The sequence below is a fragment of the Myiozetetes cayanensis genome, unplaced genomic scaffold, assembly GCF_022539395.1.
Source record: "Myiozetetes cayanensis isolate MyiCay16 unplaced genomic scaffold, myiCay2020 scf215, whole genome shotgun sequence".
In the NCBI taxonomy this organism is placed as follows: Eukaryota; Metazoa; Chordata; class Aves; order Passeriformes; family Tyrannidae; genus Myiozetetes; species Myiozetetes cayanensis.
Genome location: NW_026087429.1, coordinates 7,706 through 25,372, shown reverse-complemented (window position 1 = coordinate 25,372; position 17,667 = coordinate 7,706). Strand labels below are relative to the sequence as shown.

The 17,667-nt window shown below is 53.7% G+C and overlaps 1 pseudogene; it reads left to right on the top strand.

The window, feature by feature from the left end:
• Positions 1 to 12,055: 12,055 nt before the first annotated feature.
• Positions 12,056 to 16,561, top strand: LOC126641812 (zinc finger protein 501-like; annotated as a pseudogene).
• Positions 16,562 to 17,667: the final 1,106 nt, after the last annotated feature.

The following is a 17,667-nucleotide window of genomic DNA, read 5'->3' as shown; positions in this document are numbered from 1 at the left end:
CTTCAGTTGCCTTAGGTTGAAAAGGCTCCCATCAGTATGATATGGGATGTAGATACTGTTTTCTTCATCGAGGTCTGCCATGGCCCTTTGGAGCACCATGCTGAAGAAGATTGTGAATAGAGTTGGTGCAAGAACGCAGCCTTGCTTCACACCACTGGGCTCAGAAAGTGCATCACCATATCTGACTTGACCGCGCTGGTCCTCATGAAGCGATGTGATCATTTTAAGGAACTTGGGGGACATCCTAAACGTTCCAAAATCTGCCACAGACCTTTTCTGCTCACAGTATCGAAAGCCTTGGTGAGATCAGCAAAGGTTACATAGAGTCCTTTGTTCTGTTCCCTACACTTCTCTTGCAGTTGTCTGAGAACAAATGCCATGTCTGTGGTACCCCTGTTGGCTCGGAAACCACACTGGCTTTCAGGTAGAAGTTCTTCTGCTATAGTGGGTATTAATCTGTTCAAAAGAATTCTTGCAAGGATTTTACCAGCAGTGGAGAGCAGAGTAACATCTTGGTAATCCTGTTGTGGGTCGAGGCAAGACACGACACAAAACCCTTGTGGATCCAGAGGCTGGAACACTTTATTGCACGATGTCTGCTACTTTTATACACTTTTTAGGCTACACATGTCAACTCTCCACTGGTTCCCACATACATAAATATTCTTCCATTGGCCACTAACGGTGTTATATAACTCTGCTTACTGCGCATGTCACGAAACACATTTTGCTGTGTTCAGCACATTTTACCGGAAAACCATATTGTTACAACTTCCGGATCTGGGTGTAATTCTCCCCTGAACAAAGGTTCCTGCTAACTTTAACTCTTCCCGAATCCCCCAGGCCAGCTGGGGGAGAACCACCACAGGGTCCTGATGCACGATGGGGGTGGTCTCGGTTTCGGGGGGGTCTCGATGCACGGGGGGGTGTGGGAAATAAAAAACTGGTCTTATTATAAGCAAATAGAATGGACAAGGGATACTAACAATAACTTATTTTTTTTTATTTTTCTTATTCCTAACTTACAGGCGTTCCACGAAAGTTGTAGGACATACAGTTCAGTCTTGGAATGTATGTCAGGAACTGGGCGGACGGGAATAGGGAAACTGTAAAATGAATATTGGTAAGGAAACCCCTCGTGCCACATGGTGGCTCCCGGGGGCTGCCATGTTGTTGGACGCTCCACCTCCCAGCACGACACGGCCAACCAGGGAGAAGGAAACGCCTCTTGGGTTACGTAAATGAGGTTGGACCTTAAGAATGTTTAAGAAGCGGGACTTTTAAATTGGAAGGTGTGTTCCTAGGAATCCTACGTGACTGGGACACCCGACACGTGTCGTTTTTCTCCTTTTCGTTCTATTCCTTTTATTTTGCAAACTCTTGGCGTTTTTCTAAATTTAATAAATGAGATTTTTCTCACAATTCTGGGGGTGTCGTCCGGGATGACTGCCCGCCGACCACGGCTGGGGGGACTTGAACCCCTGGGAAGCGCGCACCGCCCTGATTTGGCGGCCCTGGGGGTCTCGGACCCTCTCTGAGGGCGGTCGCGGCAAGAAAATCGAGATGGACGGCTGTAGAACAAAAGGAAGCGAGAGGAACCCCGGCCGGTGTGCAAATTCCAACCCTAGAGCCCTTAAACTCTGTGCACAGAACTCGGTAAGGAACGAAGCGTCTAAACTCTACCGGGCGGGCTGAGTGAAATGTGCCTGTGTGTGAATGTGAATAAGAATGTCAGCAGACACGGAGAGAGGGGGGTTAGCAGGCTGCCCCGAGCGGCGGGGCGGCCGGGGCAGGACTGCGGGAGCTGCCGCGGGGGGCCCAGCGGTGCCGGCGGGGCAGGGCGGGGGGCGGCGGGGGCCGCGGCCGGACGGCGCGGGGCCGGCGCTGTGGGGAGTGGCGGCGGGCTCTGGCGTGGTGCCGCGCGGGGGAGAGACGGTCCCGGTCTGGGAGCGCGGCTGGAGACGGGCTGGCGGCGGGCGGGCCGAGAGAGCAGCCCGGGGGCACCGGGGTGACGGCGGCCATGGGGGCCGCACGGCAGGGCCGGGGCAGCAGAGGCTGGTACCGAGAACGCAGCGGGGACACAGCCCAAGGGTACCAAAGGGCAGCTCGGGAACCGCCGGAGCGGCGGCGGCCGGAGCGGTGCCGGCGGGGGAGCAGCCCCGGCAGGGCGGGCCGAGCCGGGGATCGCAGCGCCGAGAGGCGGAGCCGGAGGCGGTGCCGAGAAGGGCAGCAGCAGGGGCGATTCCCCCGAGCCAGGGGCAGCCGCGAGAATAGCCCCGTGCAGGAGCAGCAGGGGGTTCCCGGCCGTCTGCGGGGTTTGCAAGGGGGCGAGGAAATTCCAATCGCGTGACACGGGAGCCCAAGAAACCTCGGTCACTTGACACTTGCTGGTGAACGGGGCTGCATCCAGCTGGCGGCCGGTCACCAGTGGTGTTCCCCAAGGATCAGTGCTGGGTCCAGTCCTGTTTAACATCGTTACTGATGGTCTGAATGAGGGGATTGAGTCCATCATTAGCAAATTTGAAGACGGCACCAAGTTGGGAGGGAGTGTCGATCAGCTGGAAGGCAGGAGGGCTCTGCAGAAGGACCTGGATAAGCTAGAAAGTCGGGCCGATTCCAACGGGATGAAGTTCAACAAGACCAAGTGCCAGTTCCTGCACTTTGACCACAACAACCCCTGCAGCGCTACAGGCTGGGCACAGAGTGGCTGGAAAGCAGACAGGTGGAAAGGGATCTGGGGGTGCCGATTGACAGGAGGCTGAACATGAGCCAGAGTGTGCCCAGGTGGCCAAGAAGGCCAATGGCATCCTGGCCTGCATCAAGAACAGTGTGGCCAGCAGGAGCAGGGCAGTGATCCTTCCCCTGTACTCAGCACTGGTGAGGCCACACCTTGAATATTGTTTTCAGTTCTGGGCCTCTCAGTTCAGGAAGGACATGGAGGGGCTGGAGCAGGTCCAGAGAAGAGCAACGAGGCTGGGGAAGGGACTGGAGCACAAGTGCTGTGAGGAGAGGCTGAGGGAGCTGGGGTTGTTTAGTCTGGAGAAGAAGAGGCTCAGGGGTGACCTCATCTCTCTCTAAAACTGCCTGAGAGGAGGTTGTAGCCGGGTGGGGGTCGGTCTCTTCTCCCAGGCAATCAGCAGCAGGACAAGAGGGCACAGGCTTAAGCTCTGCCAGGGGAGGTTTAGGTTGGATATTAGAAAGAAGTTCTTTACAGAGAGAGTGATCAGGCATTGGAATGGCCTGCCCAGAGAGGTGGTGGATTCACCATCCCTGGAGGTTTTTAAGATGAGGCTGGATGTGGCACTGAGTGCCATGATCTGGTGATCACAGTGGGGTTGGATCAAGGGTTGGACTTAATGATCTCTTAGGTCTCTTCCAACCCAGTTAATTCTATGATTCCCCAGCAATGTCACTGTTCCCCAATGATGTCACTGAAGTCCCTGTGACGTCACCACTGACCCCAGCGGTAGCACCATATCCCTGTGATGTCACCAGACCCCTGTGATGTCACTGCTGTCCCTTTGATGGCACCACTATCCCAGGGGTGGAACCCCTGTCCCTGTGATGTCACCGCTGTCTCCAGTGATGTCACCAGACCTCTGTGATGTCACTGGTCTCCAATGATGTCACCAAAGTCCCTGTGACATAACTGCTGTCCCTGTGAGGTCACTGGTGTTTGCTGATGTCACTGCTGACCCCACAGGTGTTACCACTGTCACCGCTGTCCCCATGTCCTGTGAGAGGCACCTATGTCCCTGAGATGTCACTGGTCCCCAATGATGTCACCACTGTCCCTGTGATGTCACCAATGTCCCTATGATGTCACTGGTCTCTAGTGATATCACTGCTGTCCTCACTGGTGTCACCACTGCCCCCTGTGATGTCAGTGGTGCCCCAGGGGTGGTCCCTGTGTCCCCAATGATGTCACAGCTGTCCCCATGATGTCACCGCTTTCCACTGTGATCTCACTGATGTCCCTGTGACATCACAGCTGTTCCTTTGTTGTCACCAGTCCCCTGTGATGTAACTGGTCCCCAGTGATGTCACCTATCTCCCTGTGATACCACCAGTGTCATCATTAATGTCACTGGTGTCTCTGTGATGTCACCACTGTGCCGAGTCCTGGCACCATGTCCCCGTCATGTCACTGATGTCAGGGATGTCCCTGTGACATCACAGCTGTCCTTTTGTTTTCAACAGTCCCTTATGATGTCACTTGTCCCCAATGATGTCACCCATCTCCCTGTGATGTCACCACTGCCCCCTGTGATGTCACTGGTATCACTGTGATGTCACTCCGTTTTGAAGTCACTGAAGTCCCCTATAATGTCGCCAATGTCCCTGTTACATCATGGTGGTCCTTGTGATGTCACTGGTCCCCTGTGATGTCACTGGTCCCCTGTGATGTCACCACTGTCCCCTGTGATGTCAGCAATGTCCCCGATCAAGTCATGGTGTCTCTGTAATGTCAACCCTGTCCCTGTAAAGTCACCGATGTCCCTGTGACATCAGGGTTGTCCCTTTGTTTTCAACACTCCCCTGTGATGTCTCTGGTCCCCAGTGATGTCATCGACATCCTGTGATGGCACCACTGTCCCCTGTGATGTCACCAGTGTCCTAGATGATGTCACTGGTGTCTCTGTGGTGTCACCCGTGTTGTTGTTAGGTCAGTGATGTCCCCTGAGACATCACGGCTGTCCCTTTGTTTTCAACAGTCCCCTGTGATGTCACTGGTCCCCAATGACATCACTGATTTCCCTGTGATGTCACCAATGTCTTCTGTTATGTCACCATTGTACCCGATGATGTCACTGGTGTCTCTGCGATGTTATCCTGGTCCCCTGTGACTTCACTGATGTTCCTGTGACATCACAGCTGTGTCTTTGTTGTCACCAGTCCCCTGTGATGGCACTGGTCCCCAATGATCTCACTGCTGTCCCTGTGGTGTCAACACTGTGCCCAGCGGTGGCACTTTGACCCCGTGATGTCACCGATATCCTTGTGATGTCACCAGACCACTGTGATGTCAGCCATGTCCCTGTTATATCACGACTGTCACTGATGTCACCGATGATGTCACAGTGTCTCTCTGATATCACCCCTGGCCTTGTGTGGTCACCATGTTTCCTGTGATGTCACCGATGTCCCTGTGACATCACGGTTTTCCCATTGTTGTCACCAGTCCCCTGTTATGTCACTGGTTTCCAATGATGTCACTGCTGTCTCTGTGATGTCACCACTGTCCTCAGAGGTGGCTCCATGTCCCCATGATGTCACTGATTTCCCTGTGACATCAGGGCTTTCCTTTTTTGTCACTGGTCCCTTGTGATGTTACTGGTCCCCAGTGATGTCACCCATGTCCCTGTGATGTCACCTCTGTCCCCTGTGATGTCACCATTATCCTTGATGATATCACTGGTGTCACTGTGATGTCACTGATTTCCCTGGGATACCACGCCTGTCCCTTTGTTTTCATCAGTCCCCTGTGATGTCACCGGTTCCCAATGATGTCACCCATGTCCCTGTGATGTCACCAATATCCCCAATGGTGTCACTGATGCATCTTTGATGTAAACCATGTACTTGTGATGTCACTGATGTCCCATGTGATGTCACCAATGTCCCTGTGACATCACAACTGTCTCTTTGTTTTCACCAATCCCCAGTGATGACACTCGTCCCCAGTGATGCCACCAATGTCCCTTTCATTAGGGTTAGGGTTAGGTTTAGGCTTAGGTTTTAGGGTTAGAGTTAGGGCTTAGGGGTTACTGTTAGGGTTTAGGGTTAGGTTTAGGGTTTAGGGTTTGGGTTAGGATGTAGGATTTAGGGTTTGGGTTAGGGGGTTAGGTTTAGGGTTATGTTTAGGCTTAGGTTTTAGGGTTAGGGGTAAGGGTTAGATTTTAGGCAACGTTTGGGTTAGAGTAAGGGATAGGGGTACAGTTTGGGTTTAGGGTTTAGCATTAGGTTCAGGTTTAGATTTTTTTTAAGGTTAGCTCTAGGGTTCAGTATATACGAAGATACTTCCCAGTCCAAAGGTGCCTGCATACACAGCTCTTGCTCTTTGTGTAGTGCCGAGCATGACACAACAACTGCACTGGAGAGACAGAGGCTCAGGGCTTTCTTTCCCGGGTGCAGTGCCAGTCGTTCGCTTGTAGGGACACTGGGCTGAAACTGCCGTCTGACAGCCAAAATTCCATAAGGACGAAGAAAACTCCCTGACCAAAGGGGCTCGCACAGAAAGCTCTTCCTCTTTATATAGTGCTGAGAGAGGCGCCCCAACTGCACTGGGTAGATGGTGAGTCAGGGTTAGGGTAAGTATTGGGGGCTGTGATTAAAGGTGAGGGTTAGTGTAAGGGTTAGGGTTAGGTTTAAAGTTAGGTTTAGGTTAGAGTTAGGGCTTAGGTAATGTTTGGGTTGGAGAAAGGGATAGGGTTAAGGTTAGGGTTTAGGTAATGTTTTGGTTATGGTTAGGTTTAAGTTTAGGGTTATGGTTAGGGTTAGTGTTAGGTTAGGGTTAGGGGTTAGGTAACATTTGGGTTAGAATAAGGCATAGGATTGTGATTAGGGTTGAGGGTTTAGCATTAGGTTCAGGTTTAGATTTTTTTTTTTAAGTTTAATTCTATGGTTCAGTCCGGATGAAGATACCTCCCAGCCCAAGGTTCCTACATACACAGCTCTTGCTCCTCCAGTAGTGCCCAGAGTGGTGCAACAAGTGAACTAGATAGATGGTGAGTCAGGGTTATGATCAGTGTTAGGGGCTATGCTTATGGTTAGGGTTACAGATAAGGTTAGGGTTAGGGTTACAGCTAGGGTTAAGGTTAGGTTATGGTTAGGGTTTAGGTAAAGTTTTGGTTAGAGTAAGGGTTAGGGTTAGGGTTAGGGTTTAGCATTAGTTTCAGATTGAGAGTATTTTTTAAGTTTAAGTCTAGGGTTCAGTACGGACAAAGACACCTCCCAGACAAAGGTGCCCGCACACAAAGCTCTTGCTCTTTGTGCAGTACCAAGAGTGGCACAGCAACTGCAGAGGCTCAGGGCTTTCTTTCCTGAGTGGAGCTGCAGTGCACACCCCCTCAGTGCAGCCCCAAATGTGTTCCATGGTTGCCTTTGTGATGTCATGGCCTACCCTCTCCATTCCAGAATGATGCCTGAAAACCAAAGAACCAATGCACCACACCCCCACACTGCAGCCTTTCCTTTTTGCCATTGACCTAGTTGTGATTTTATGGCCAATCATCTCAATTCCAGAATGGCCCCTGGACACCAAAGAACTAATGCCTCACACCCCAAGAATGCAGCCCCACATGTCTGCCATGGGACTCTTTGTGCTGTCATGGCCTACCCTCTCCATTCCAGAATGGCTCCTGGAAACCTGTGATAGTTTGGACCTGGCTCCCTGCCAAATGCCTGAACTCACAGTAGAAACCACCTTCTTTCTCCCTTCTACCCTTAGGGCAAAAAAAAAAAAAAAAAAAAAAATTGAAGAACTCAAAAAATACTCTCAATCTGAAACTAATGCCAAACCATAACCCGTAATCATAACACTATCCCTTAACCTAACCAAAATGTTACCTAAACCCTAACCCTAACATAGCCCTAACCCTAATCCTAACTCTAACCGTAACCCTAATCCTACTCCTATCCCTTACTCTAACCCAAACGTTACCTAAACCCTAACCCCAAGCCTAACCATAACCCAAACCCTAACCCTAACCCCTAACCCCAACCCGAATCTGAACTCGAACCCTGAACCCAAACCCGAATCAAACTCCCAACCCGAACCCTAAAACAAACCCTAACCCTAAACCCTAACGCTAACCCAAATACTTTCCTCAAGACAGCAGAGAATTGCACCAACAACCATCACCACTTTCTGCTTTTTAAGGCCAACCAGGCGAATGAGGCCTCACTCCTTCACCCAGGCACAATGAGAGCAAAAAACCTACATTTTCAGTTTGCCAGAAGAAGGAGAGCGAGAGCTGCCTCTCCCTTCTTATTTATACACTTGATTATGTAAAAATCATATGGAATACTTGGAACATGGCCTTGGTTCCTTGTTACAACCTGGTTACCGAGGAAGGCCTAGACTCAAAACCACTACAGGCTTTCTTTCCTGAGGGGAAATGCATTTGTTTGGTGTCAGAACCCCTGTGCTGGAATGGTCAGCCTGAGTCCCAAAATGGGATACGGACAAAGATTCCTCCTAGACAAAAGGTGCCAGCACAGGAAGCTCTATGTGTGCATGGAGTGCCAAGAGTGGCTCACCAATTGCACAGGAGAAATGGAGGTTAAGGGCTTTTTTTCCTGTCTGGAACTTCATTTGTTTGGTGTCAGAACCCCCACACTGAAATGGTCAGTCTGAGTCCCCAAATGTAATAAGAATGAAGATTCCTCCCTGTGATGGCTCTGGTCTAGGCCTTCCTGGAAACCAGTTTGTAACCAAGGAAGTGTCCACGTACCCAGTATTTCATATAGTTTTTAAGCAAACTAGAATATAAATAACTTCGAGAGTCCTCTTCTCTTCCAGCGAGGTTCAGGGCAGTGGGTCCTTGTGTTGGTCTTGTTTATCTAAGGCTGAGGCCTTCAGTGACCCCTGGCCTACCACGTGGGAGATTGGAGAGTTCTGGCCGTGTCTGCCAATCCTGCTTTTCTATGGGATGTGATGAGATTTGTTTTGCTAGTTATTAGTGCTCATAGAACCCATCCACTCCATAATGGGGCAGCCTCATAAAGACACTGTCCTCATAACCCTCACACACCTCAGAATGCTGCAGGCCTCATAAGGCCCCTGTCCTCATAAGGCCCATAAATCTCCTCATGGGGCTGTCATCATAAAGGAGATGTTCTCATAAATGCCATAAACCTCATAAAGGTTCTGTCCTCATAAAGCCTGTGCACCTCAGAAGAGGTTCACATCATAAAGGCTCTGCCCTCATAAACACCATAAATGCCATAAAAGCACTGTCCTCATACAGCCCCATACACCTCATGATAGAGCTCTCATCATAAAAGATCTCTCTGCATAAAGCCCATGCAGGTCATAAAGGTGCTGTCCTCAGAAAGCCCAAACACCTCATAAGAGGCTCTCCTCATAAAGGCCATGTCCTCATAAACCCCATAAACGTTGCTGCCTAAAAGGCTGCAGAGGGAAAAAGACTCCAGGCCTAGGTAGGGGTCAGAGAAGCAGCAGAGGTTTCCATGAGCCTCCAGGCTCCAGGAACACAAACCCACCCACATCCCTTCCAACGCAGGGGTTACAGTTTTTATAATGATTTCCACCCAATCCCCATCCCGTCCCCACCCCAGTTCTGCCCCGTTCTGCCCCAGTAATGCCTGTGGGGAATTGAGTCTGGGGGAGTTTTGGGACCCCCTCTTCCTCATCTTCATCTTCCTTGGAGCACGTGCAGTCCTTGGAGGCTTTCCAAAGCTCTGGGTCTGAAGGTCCTTGTGTCTATGTCTATATGTTCTTGCACAGGTTTTAGGGTGTTCTCTACAATTCTACCTTGAAAATGAGACCAGACAGGGTAATGGAATTTAGGGGGATTGATGTGGAAATTGGGTAACAGGGTTGGCTCTGTGTAACTTCTGTGTTAAGGGTAAGGGATAAAATGCAGCTATGTTAAAAGCTACAATTCCTGTACAAGTACTTCTAAAATCAACAAAAACTAAAAAATCTAATGCAACAGGACTCATAAAGCCCATCCACTTCATAATGGGGCTCTCATCATAAAGGCCATTATCTCATACAGCCCACACACCTCATAACGGTGCAGGCCTCATCAAAGCACTGGCCTCACAAAGCCAATACCCCCCATCATGGGGCTCTCATCATAAAGCCGATGACCTCAGTAATGCCAGAAACCTCCTAAAGGCTCCAGCACCATAAAGCTCCTTCACCTCATAATGGTGCAGGCCCCATAAAGTCTCTCTCCTCATAAACTCCATCCCCCTCACAATGGGGGCCTCAGAAGGTCTCTGTGCTCATAGAACCCATCCACCCCATAATGGGGCAGCCTCATAAAGGCACTGTCCTCATAACCCTCACACCCCTCAGAATGGTGCAGGCTTCACACCTTCTTCATCACTGCGGAGTTCCCTGTACCCACTGCCCCATCCACGGCACCCCAAGAAACACTAAACCAAAGATCACCACCCTTGATCGTGCAGACAAGACTGACTGTAAAACTGCAGAATATCAAGCCCCTCTGGGAATGGTTTGGGGGTGCTCTGATGGAAAGGTTTATTCCCATTTGTCACTAGAGCAGCATGCTGGACTTGGAGGTGAACCTGGAATTCCCTCCCTTTGCCCCAGGCGTGTCTTTGCTTTCACTCAAGTGTCTAAAGAACGTCCCCATTGCAGTGTTATTCCCTCTTCCAAAGCAACACAAAGACCAGAATAGGCAATTAAAGGGATTGATTTTCCAGATTATTATACTACTGTACAAAAAGCATCCCTCTTTCTTGAGAATTTCTTTACCTCCTTTGTCACCTTAAAAACACACCAGTTTCTGTTAGAAGATATTCCCTGACAATGAAGTGTTTTAAGCAATTGGACACAGCCTGCATTTGGAGAATTAAACACTCCAGTCCAGCAAACTGCTAAGATGACATTGCAAACCAGATGAGCCTTCGCTCTGTTGCTGTTCAAAGAACAAGGTGTGTGTGGAATGTTCAGTCGATCAGAACTGAACGCTGGGTCACAATTGACCCAAATCTCGCCGTGCGCTTTGAGCCGCTGCAACTACAACTCCCGGCGTGCCCCGCGCGGCAATGGGGGCGGGGCAGGAATGGAGCGGCACCACGCGCTGATTGGCTGAGCGGGGCGGGGTCTCTGCCGGCGGTGCGCGCGCACAGCCCCGCGGTGGCTGCCGGGAAAGCGATGGCGACGATGGAGAAATGTGCTCAGGCCTGTGAGCCGTGGCGGGGGCTGCGGCGGGGCTGGGGATGCGCTCGGGGGCTGCGGGGAGCGCGGCTGTGGGCGGGAAGGGTGGAGGGCTCGGCAGAGTAGAGAGGAGGGGCTCAGGGGTTCCCGAGGAGGTTTTGAGGTCCGTGAGGGCCTCTCGGGGGGTCGCGGAGGGGATTTGGTGTCCTGAGGGCGCTCAGAGGGGAGGGTGAAGGTGCCTGAAGGGGTTTAGGGGGTCCCTGAAAGGGCTGGGGCCTCGGAACCCTCTGGGGGGGCGGGGGGGGAGCTGTTTAAACGCCATGAATGCACTGCGCAGGCGCCGGCGGAGTTCTAAAAAAGGGAACTTCAACTCCCATGAGGCTCCGCGCGGCGCCGCCATTGCCGCTTGTGCCGCAGCGCTCCCTGCCGGCCGGGCGGACCGACATCAGGGAAAGGGAATCTTAATGCCCCCCCCGAACCCCAGAGACCCCCAAAACTCAGGACACAGAGACCCCACAGGCAGGGAGGGGATCACGGGGGTCCCGAGAAGCCAATCACTGGGGTTCAAGGGGTCTCCCAGTTCTCAGGGAAGAGGTCTTGGGGGTGCCACCGAAAGTCTTGTGGGGGTGCCCTCCTAGTGCCCACAGTATAGCCCAGTGAGCTCCCAGTGGCTCTCAGTATGGCCCAGTAACCTGCCCAGCGACCACCCAGTGTTTCCCAGTGACCTCCCACTGCCCCCCAGTATGGCCCAATGATCCTGCAGTGAGCACCCAGTAACCCCAATATGGCCCAGTAACCTCCCACTGTCCCCCCGTGTGTCCTGGTAATTCCTTAGTAACTCCCCAGTGCTCTACCAGTGCCCCCCAGTGTGTCCCAGTTCCCTCCCAGTGCCCTCCCAGCATCCCTCAATAACCCCCCAGTCCCTCCCAGTGTCCCCTGGTTCCCCCTAGTGTGTCCCAGTATCCCCCAGTAATCACCCAGTGCCCCCCAAGTGTCCCCAACATGTCCCCAGATGCCCTTGACCTTTCTGTGAGCATGGGGGGATGGGGCCATTTTGGGGGTCAGAGGGTCCAGGAGGTCCTTTGAGGGGGAAATGGAGGGTTGGGGACATCAGGGATGGGGTTTGGGGCCAGTGGAATGGGGGGTGTCAAGGGGGGAACTGGGGCCATGGGGAGGCCCTGGGGACATTGGAGACACCAGGGGGGTCTCAGGGTGCCAAGTAGGAAATTGAGGACAGCAGGAGGGTCTTGGGGACACCAGGGGGGTCTCAGGACTCACCTGCTTGTGGTGCTGCCCCTCCTGTCCCCCCCAAGCCCCAATAAGACCCCCCAAATGTCCCCCAAGCCCCATTTTTCCTTTAATCCCCTCCTCCCCTCAGATCCCTTTGACCCCCCAATGCTCCCAAGACCTCTTTTAACTCCCCCAAATGCACCCAGAGGCCCCCAAAATGCCCCAAATCCCAATCAAACCCCTGCGAAAGAGGGATCACCTGGCACCTTGGGTCAGGAACACAGTGGGCTGTACTGGGAGGGCACTGAGGGGGCACTGGGCTGTACTGGGGGACCCCTCATCCCCAAAGCCCCTCCCCTGGGCATCCGTGCCACGGTCTGGGAACCACGGCGGGGTTGGATCAAGGGGTGCACTTGATGATCTGGGAGGTCTTTTCCAAGCCGGCTGATTCTGGGATTCTCTGGGTGCCATTGCCAGGGCAGCACATGCTGGAGGCTCTGTCCACAGGGGATAGATGTGTCTGTGCAGACAGAGAGACAAGGGCAGTCTGCAAAGATGTGGGCTTAGAAAAGCAGGAGAAGTTGTGGGGTGGTTGTGGAAGGAGAAAGAAGCCCCCAGGCCAGTGCAAGCAGGCCCCCCTGGGCTTGCACATCATCTGCCCTCCCTGCAGGTTCCTGTCCTGGAGAGCAGGCCCTGAGGTGTCCCTGAGCAATGGCCCGGAGGTGAGCCCAGAGCTGGCCCTGAGGTGGCCCTGAGAAGAAGTGGAAGGCAGAGGTGGTGCTGAGGCAGGAGAGCCCCGTGCTGGGGAAGAGGCTGATCTGGGAGTACCCAGCAGGGAGAAGGTGCTGTGTCCATGCCCTGTGTGCCAGGTGAGCTGGGGCTTTGCTGCAGAGCTGCGGGCGCTGATTGGAGCGGCTGCAGCTGCTGAGCTGGTGGCACCCAGGAACATAAAGTGTGCCCGGCCACGGAGCCTGCAGGGAGGAGCAGGGACAGCCCCAGGGGAGCACTGGGGGGCCGGGAACCTCTTGGCTGGGGCAGGAAAGAATCGCTGGCCACGAGGACGGGGTGTTGGTCTCAACCACTGATGGGGCCGAGCAGAGCACGAGGCCTCTTGCAGATCCCTGGAACAGCCTCCCACTTGCCAGCCCCGCCCTCGTGGGGTGACACTGTCCCCTCCCTGCAGGACACTCCCCCTGAAATCCTTGGGGGGGCCTTTTGTGTCTATTGCTGGTTGCTGCTTCATCCTGGGGACCTGAGGGCCCCTCTGCAATCCCAGCCCTGGGGCACAATCTGCTCTCCAGAAGAATCTGAGAAATCTAGTTAAGAAACTACCCAGAAGCTTTTGGTCTTTAGAGCAGCAAAGGTTTTTATTGTGGACATCGGGAGCAGGCGGGGTTCGCACCACAAAGCTCTTGCTCGAAGGTGTCGGTACAAAACAGGGTAATTTATACAGTGTAACTTCTATGATTACAACACCTTACATTCCTATTCATATGATTGCAACATCTAATCATTCATGTTGATAATAGCTGGAGTACAGGCAGAGCTCAGGCAGAGCTTGGAGTGGAGCTTTTCTTGGCCCTCAGTTCTGGGGGTTCATCCCCCTTTCTTCATCATCGAGGCTGGGGTCTCTGCAGTCTTCCTCAGTGTGACCTCTCTAACTTTCCATTATCTTTTCCCCAGTCACTGAAGCTTGGAGAGAGCCTTGGCTTTAGGCCTATTTCTCCTATTCAAATGTCTACCTTGGCTGACTTTGCCTTAATTTGTGGCCTAGAGATCCATTGTAGAATGTTTCCAGCATTCTTCTTAAGATCAGGTCCAAGGAATGGAACAGAACAAATTTTTCTTTAGCAATTTAGGCAGAGCAGGTATGGGGGGCTTCTCTCAACTAAGCAAGATATTTCAGGTAATTCTTCAGGCCTTGCTCTCGTTTCAAGAGGGAATGTCTGGGAAGGCAGCACCCCAAAGGGGAGAGTCAGAGGAGAAGGGACCTTTGGGACCCCCAACACTCCCAGCATCCCTAAGTGGGACTCCCAACATCCCAGACAGGGGAGACCCTCTGAACCCCAGAGGGGGGAGACCAGAGAGGGGGAACTCCTGGGAGAGATTTTTTTTGGCTCATCTTCAGAATTTGGATTATATTTCAGCTGAATCTCAACTTTTTGCAATTTTGGGGACGGGGGTCTTCTTGCTGTTTCTGAGGGGTTTTTACCTGAATCTTGGTGGTTTGGGTTTTTCTGGGCTGAATCTTGGTGTTTTGGAGGTCCCCCAGAACCCTGAAGTTGGGAGATGGGGGAGTCTTGGATTCCTGGGACCCCCAGCAGCCTGGAGAGGGAGGGCAGGGACCCCATAGAGGGGAGACCCCAAAAACACACGGGACTCCCAGCAGCCTGGACAGAGGGGACCTCCAGAATCCCAAAGTGGAGGGACCAGAGAGGAGGAGCTCCTGGCTGGGGTTTTTTGGGCTGAATCTTGGTGTCTTGGAGGTTTTTACGGTCAGAGGATGCCCGGTGAGTTCTAGAGATGGACTTGGGCAGGAGGAACCCCCAAGGCAACGCGCTCAGCCCTTGTTTCCCCCCAGCAGGATTTGTCCTTCCCAAAGCTTGGGCGGATGGAGGAGGAGGCTGCAAGGAAGAGGAGAAACCCATGGGCCCCCCAGGCAGGTGAGGAGGAAGTCAGTGCCCCTTTGGCCCTGTCTTGTGGTTCCTGTGGCAGCTGAGCATCGCCCCCGGCTGCAGGACAACCCCGCTGGCGCCACCGTCCTGCCGGGGCCGGATCTGGGGGATGTCCTTGGCCTTCCCTCTGGGCCGGAGGCAAATCCCCTGCCTGTCCTTCTTCCTTCCTGCCCCAGGCCCCGAGCTGAGGACGGAGAGCACGGAGGACAAATCCCCCCAGCAGAGCCTGGTGGGAGAGGCTGTTTTGAAGGGCTCCCCGGTGCAGGAAGGCAGCGGGGAGGAAAAGGCCCGGAGATGCCCCCAGAGGAGGGGCTGCAAAGCCAGCCCAGGGAGCTCTGAGGAGGAAAGACCCGGCCTGTGCCAGGAAGGCGGCCGGAGCTTGAGCCGGAGCTCCGAGCTGGTGGTCCCTGAGCAGCCTCCCAGCAGGGAGAAGCCCTTCAGGTGCTTGGAATGTGGGAAGAGCTTCAGTGGCAGCTCCAACCTCCTTAAACACCAGCACATCCACACTGGGGAACGACCTTACACGTGTGGGGAATGTGGCAAGAGCTTCAGGCAGAGCTCCCACCTGATCCAACACCAGCGCATGCACACTGGGGAACGGCCCTACACGTGTGGGGAATGTGGGAAGAGCTTCAGGGAGAGCTCCAAGCTCCGCAACCACCAGCGCATCCACACTGGGGAACGGCCCTACATGTGTGGGGAATGTGGGAAGAGCTTCAGGCGGAACTCCTGCCTGATTGCACACCGTCGCATCCACACTGGGGAACGGCCCTACACGTGTGGAGAATGTGGGAAGAGCTTCAGGAGCAGCTCCCACCTGATTGCACACCAACACCTCCACACTGGGGAACAACCGTACATCTGTGAGGAGTGTGGGAAGGGCTTCAGTATCCGCTCCAGCCTCCACACCCACTGGCACATCCACACTGGGGAGATGCCCTACACATGTGGAGAATGTGGGAAGAGCTTCAGGCAGATCTCCACCCTTATTCAACACCGTCGCATCCACACTGGGGAACGCCCCTACACGTGTGGGGAATGTGGGAAGAGCTTCCACCGGAACTCTGACCTCCGCACCCACCAGCTCATCCACACTGGGGAACGACCCTATAAGTGCTTGGAATGTGGGAAGAGGTTTCAGACCAGCTCAACTCTCCTCATGCACCAGCGGACACACACAGAGGAGAGGCCCTTCCGCTGCACCGACTGCGGGAAGGGCTTCAAATGGAACTCCAACCTCGTCACCCACCGGCGCATCCACACCGGGGAGAGGCCCTTCAAGTGTGGAGAGTGTGGGAAGAGCTTCACCCAGAGGTCTACCTTGACCAAACACCAACGGACTCACCAATAAGGGAAGGCCCTACGAGTGCCCCGACTGCGGGAAGAGCTTCGGCCGCTGCTCCCACCCTGAATGACCCCCCTGATGGTGAGGCAACCCCTGGAGTCCAGTGACTGTCAGTCCATCCCTTTCTACCAGAAAGGGCCAGTCCCCTTTGCCAGGGGCAGGTTGTGCCAACAGAACCCTTCTTAGGGGTGTGTGGAGATTCCTGCCTTGGCTGGGACCCCCCAAGGTCACTGCTGGAGGTTGAGAGCAGAGATCTCCCCACGAGCGTTGGTCTGGGGGAGTTCCATCCCTCTCTAATTCATAATTCTTGTTTTGGTGCCAGCTTGAGTAGAATTGCTTCAACAATTGTTTTAGGGTGGAGCACTGTCTTATCTTATGCTGTAGTACTGGTAGTTTTAGTGTTTCTATTCTGCAGTAAATAATTCTGATGAAGATCTTTTGTCTGATCATTTGTTACCCTAAATAATTAATTTCTATCAATAGGTCTGATTTGATCCAGCAGCCCCCAGCACCCCACAGTAACCCCTATTGGACCGTCAGACTTGCCAGGCCACCCCCCCTTTTCCACTCTTCTATCTGTTCCTTCCACTTTTTCATGGTCCTCTCAATATGCAACCCCTCCCAGATCAGTTTTGTGGTCTCAACCCCCACATTTTTCCCTCCTCTCCCACCCCATCCACATCATCCCCCACTCCCCAATGTGGTCCTGGGTGGGGTGTGATTATGTTTGGGGGTCCTTGAGGGCCTGTGGGGAGATTTTGGGTGATCCCAGCACCTTTTGGGGTGAGCTGGGTGCCTACTGAGGGGCAGGTGCCCTCCCAAAGGCCCCCCCACAGTGGGATGACTCAGGGGGAACACAGGGGGGGTCCCCATTCCCAATCCATCCCAGGGCCAGTTCTGCCTCCCCAAACTCGGCTTTTCCCCTTGTGGTCCTTCAAACCCCCCCAGCACCCCCCCAATAACCAGGACTGGGGAGAACTGGGAAGCTTTGCTGGGATCACTGGGAGCAGCCAAGTGGAGGCAGAGTGACAGCAGGGGAGGGGGACACACGACCCCCCAAAATCCTCACGGACACGGGGGGGGTCCAGGCTGTGCCCAAGGCCCCGGGGAGGGGCTGTGGCTGCTGCCGGCTCAGGAGCTCTGTGGGGAGAGAAAAGGGGGTGACAGCGGGGTGGGGGGACAGGGGGGACACCGGGATACACCCAGAGCTGGACTGGACCCAGCGGGACCAGAACTGGGGCAACTGGGATCATACTGGGAGCAACTGGGTCCTACTGGGGTCATACTGGGATCATACTGGGAGTGACTGCAGTAATACTGGGAGTGTGTGAGAGGGACTGCAGCCATACTGGGGATGACTGGGATCGAACTGGCTTCGTACTGGACGTGTCCGGAAGTTCCTGGGATCATACTGGGGGTGACTGGACTCCTACTGAGATCAACTGGGACCATGCAGGGAGCAAATAGCATCACCCAGGCAGTGCCTGAACGTGTCTGGAGCCATACTGGACTCAGACTGGGAGTCCCTGAGAGTGAAA